The sequence below is a fragment of the Mastomys coucha genome, unplaced genomic scaffold (genome assembly GCF_008632895.1).
Source record: "Mastomys coucha isolate ucsf_1 unplaced genomic scaffold, UCSF_Mcou_1 pScaffold19, whole genome shotgun sequence".
In the NCBI taxonomy this organism is placed as follows: Eukaryota; Metazoa; Chordata; class Mammalia; order Rodentia; family Muridae; genus Mastomys; species Mastomys coucha.
In genome coordinates, this window is record NW_022196901.1 from 2,688,226 (window position 1) to 2,693,308 (window position 5,083).

Below are 5,083 nucleotides of genomic sequence, written 5' to 3' on the forward strand. Positions count from 1 at the left end.
TAAAGATTATCTCTCTTGGTGGTTTATTAACTAGACAAATCAGAACAAAAGCAGAAGAGGGTCTTGGATCGATCCCCAGGGCACCGCACTTTCCCCTTTGGAAGGCATACACAGATTAAACTCTGCAAGTGCAACTTCGGAAACATTCTCTGTTTGATCCTTGTGAAAAGCATCTCTTCCCCACCCCCAAATACATACAGTTGAGATTTAAAGTGGAGGCGGAAACTCCCGCTGTTAGTGATGTGTCGGGGAGGACTGACAACTGGTAAAATACTTTCCATTTTGGCAACTGGAAGAAAAATCCTTACATTTTATATCGGTGTTTATTATTTCACTTCAACTACAGTCAAATAATGAAAACAGCGGGGTATTTCTAACACTTCTGGGGTACCAGTGGAGGAAATTACTGTTTCCTTAGCATTTGGCGAGAAGATGTAGCTTTCCTATCACATAAACAAAAGCATTACATAAGCTCTAGCAAAGGTTATCACGGTTTCTTTTCCTAGGTAGCACGAAACCGTAAATTATTACAGAAAACAGGTAAAGTGTGCATTTTAAAGTATCTTTAAAAGCGTTTTAGACATGGACTCTGTTTATGTAAGCAAACAAACAAACAAAAAACAAGTAATATGTGAAATCATTTACCTCCCAAATGAATGAGAGTCAACAGTTTCCAGAGGGAATATCTGCTTTTCATACTTGAACTATTAAAATAAACAAACATCCTCCGTGGGTAGAAAATGCCAGACTTGCCAAAAGTACTCCAAAGATGCCATCTGCACTAGAGAGCATGGCTCCTGCTCCATTTCATGAACTGGTGGCCATTTTTACCAGTGATTTCCAGTTAAAGTTTCAAAGTATATAAAGTTGATTTTGCAAGCCGTTTTTCCAGGTCATAAAGCACTCTCTGAGAAGTGTCCTCGGTTCCCTGAAGTAATTTATTCCACTGAAGCACAGCAATAATTCATTAAATAAATCTCTAGTGGCCTAGAGGTGTTAACATAATTTCTCCTTTGAAGTCATTATACAATTGGATAACTTTGAAATGATAATGCCTAAAGGAACCTTAAACACCTGGAGCTCTCTGGCAGCTCATTCACCAAGAGCATGTTTGTTGAGTCCTGCTGTGTGTCCTGGGTGTCAGGGGCTCTTGAACAAAGCAGGACACAGAGTGACTACAAGTCTTCCAAAATGTGTTGTTTGGTGGGTGTCTTAGGGTTTTACTGCTGTGAACAGACACCATAACCAAGGCAAGACTTAGAAAGGACAAGATTTAATTGGAGCTGGCTTTCAGGTTCAGAGGTTCAGTCCATTATCATCAAGGTGATACATGGCAGCATCCAGGCAGGCATGGTACAGGGGGAGCTGAGAGTTCTACATCTTCATCTGAAGGTTGCTAGCAGAACACTGACTTCCAGGAAGCCAGGATGAGGGTCTTAAGTCCAAGCCCACAGTGACACACCTACTCCAACAAGGCCACACCTCCTAATAGTCCACTCCCTGGGCCAAGCATATACAAACTATCACAGTGGGTGAAGATATTTTATTAAATAGGTGCAAATAAAATGTGCACAAGGCCTGTTACATGTGTGGTATGTAAGGCTTGATAGAAACAGTAGACTTCGGGTAAATCCTAGGTATGATCCTCACTCTGAGAGCCATTGTATAAATTAATATGTCAAGGCTCTATGACTTTCTCCACTAAAGACATTCATTTAGCCCACTCTCATACAAAGGTGATTTTTTGAGAGAACAGAGTCTTTGTGAACAATGTATATTAATAGAATGACTTTTGTATGAAATTCTGCTTTTATAAAATTAAACAATTCAGTAAACATAAAAGTCAATAACCTACCTACTTTTTATTTTTGAAAGCATATTTATATACTTCAAGATAACTGCTTGAAGTAGATTTTATTTGAAAACTGCAGTGATTTGAATAAGAATAGCCCCTCATAGGCTCATATATCTGAATGCTTGGTCTTTAGGAAGTGGTACTACTTGGGAGAGATTATGAGGCGTGGCCTTGGAGTGGATGTGGCCTTGTTGAAGGAAGTGTGTCACTGGAGGTGGGCTTTGAGGTTTAAATATTTAATCCAGGCCCAGTGTTTTTCTCTGTTGCTTGCTGATTCAGATGTAGAACTCTCAGCTCCTCCAGCTCCATATTGGCCTGCATGACACCATTTTTCCCACCATGTTCAGACTAAACCTCTGAACTGTCAGCAAGGCTCAGTTAAATGTTTCCTTTTATAAGAGGCACTGTGGCCATGGTGTCTTTTCAATAGACACCAATAGAACTATCGAATAAGACAAAGACTGAATATAAAACACTTATAAAGCAATTTAACAATACAACTGTGCATCTGTACAACACATATTTCATAGTTAACATTATTTCATGAACATCTTTTCATCAACATAATTCAACACCCCCCCCCCCACACACACACCTTAAGCCTGTCTCACAGCCTTTGCTGTTCTGGCATGTGCTATGTAGACCAGGGTGGCTTTGAACTCTACTAGAGTGCTGGGATCAAAGGCAAGTGCCACCACAGAGAGAGAGAAAATTATCAATGGTTGAGTTTTCCATAATATGATATGTAGTAGTCTAACACAAAGCTTTAAGAAAATGTGTTTCTAGCCAGGCATCATGGAAGCACATGGCTTTAATCTCAGAACTTGGGAGGCAGAGGCAGGCACATCTTTGTGAGTGCAAGGCCAGCCCAGTCTACATAGAGAGTTTTAGAACGGTCAGTGGTACATAGTGTGACACTTTTCTCAGAAAGAAGAAGAAGAAGGAGGAGGAGGAAAAGGAGAAAGAGGAAGAGGAGGAGGAGGAGGAGGAAGAGGAGAACAAGAAGAAGAAGAAGAAGAAGAAGAAGAAGAAGAAGAAGAAGAAGAAGAAGAAGAAGAAGAAGAAGAAATAGAAGAAGAGGAAGAAAAGAGAAAAAGAAAATAAAAAATCAAGACAAAACCAATTCCTTTTCTGTTATGAGTAATACTGCTCTAATAGCTTTACCTATCTTACTCTTTGGGATATTAAGTTCAAAGAACATTTCTTTAAAATATATTCCAAAATGTGGATTTATTAAAAGTTACTTTTTTTGAGGCTAGAGAGATGTGTCAACAGTGAAAAGCAATGGCTGCTCACCCAGAGCGTGCAGGTTCAACATCCCAAAACCCATGTGACACCTCACAGCTTCCTGTAGCTTCAGTCCCAGGGGATTTGTCACCCTCTTTCGGCCTCCTAGGTACATGTGTGGTACATATACATACATGCAAGCAAAACACCCATACATGCACATAAAAATAACTAGATTCTTTCAAATTATTTTCTGATAATATCTTATTTATCTGTATGAAAATTTAAATTTTTATGGAAAATATGAATGTACATTTGTCTCTCAAATTCAGCATCTCATCAGCAACAGATTTTATTATTTGTATTGGTCTAAGTACACATTTAGAATGTATACAATTAGAATGCATGCATGGGAAATAGCACAAATACTTGGAAGAATTTGGTTGAGTAGTTTTGTCATTAATCTACGATTTCTCTCCTAATATGCATCTCGTCTGTGGATTCTTTTCAATTACTTTTGTGGTAATAAAAAAATAAAACCATGAGCTATAGAGAAGTCTCTGCTGGAAGAGCAACTGACCCTCTTGAGAAGGACCCAGATTAGATTGCCAACACCCTCAGGTGGCTCACAGCTGTCTGCAACTCCAGTTCCAGAGCATGTGGGTACCAAACAATGCACAGACATACATGCAGGCAAGCACTTCTGCACAGAAAATAGAATGACTTAAAGGAATTTAAATTACAATAATGCTTAGAAAAGTCAAAATATGCAGATCCTCAAATGTTGACCTAGGCCCATGTCATATAAAGAAGCAAAAAACTGAGCAGAGCCCTAGTATAAGGGGTCTTTGGAATGTTCCTGTAGGAGACGAAATCTTTCTGAATGTTCAAAAGGAATAGGCCAGGCACAGAGAGGACTGTGTTTTTTTAGAACTTGGAAGTGAGCAGAAAGCCATAGCAACTAGCTACTACTAAATCCACTCCTCGAGAATAAGGTCACCACCTTAATGTTTGAGTCAAATTTGAAGCAAGCTTTCATTAAATACTGGCCAGGATGATACACTCTGGCCAGGCCCATTCTGGGCTTCCCAGAAATGGTGACAGTCACAGTTTGCAGAGGCTTATAGAGACAAACCTATAAGGCTATGCATTTCCCACCAGGTTCAATTAGAGGCAAGCATGTATCCTGACATAGTTACTGCCTGTGTAGCTGCCGCCTACATCCAATCAGGAGAAGCATACATCTTGATGTATTTCCTGCCTGGGTTCCTCTGCTTACATGTAACCGGGCACATCTGGTGCTGTTGGGTCAAACAAACTTGTGTAAGAAAGTGAAAACTTCTGGCTTGTTATCTTCTCTAACAGTAGACTCCCGCATCTCAGTAAGTACCTGTCCTTGGGCAAGGGTGCTGAGGTTTGGTCTATTGCTATGTATTGTAATGCTAAATTCTATTCTGGAAGTCTAGAACTGGGAGGGACTTCTCACCTTTACAAGCTTTTGTTGTGCAAGCCTCCTTCCTTGATTTAAACCTATTGGTTAAATAAAATTTGCTACAGCCCAATTACTGGAGAGATTAGAGGTAGGTAACTTTGGTGTGAGCTGGTTGGAGGTGGGAGATGAGGGAAGAAGGAGAGGGAGGAAGCCACCATGAAGGGAGAGGAGGAACCCATGGCCAGGAGCAACAGTGAGTATCTGCTGAGGAGGTAGCCAAGCCCCTAGTTAGAAGAGTAGATTAGGGGTGACCCTCAGTAATTGTCAAAGACAAATAAAATAACCATAGTCTGAGTCTCATTGTTTGTAAGTTAGTTGGGAATAAGTTTAAATTGTTTGTACTACACAAGGGGTCTACAGATTAGAGGCAGGTTTTTTTTTTTTAATGGATCTTGTGGGAACAGTAATTAAAATGACTTTGGCTATCATAATAACTTGACTCTGCAGGTTTCTAGCACCCTATGAGCTGGGTAGAATTCATAGACACCAGCACCCACTTCAGAGTTTTT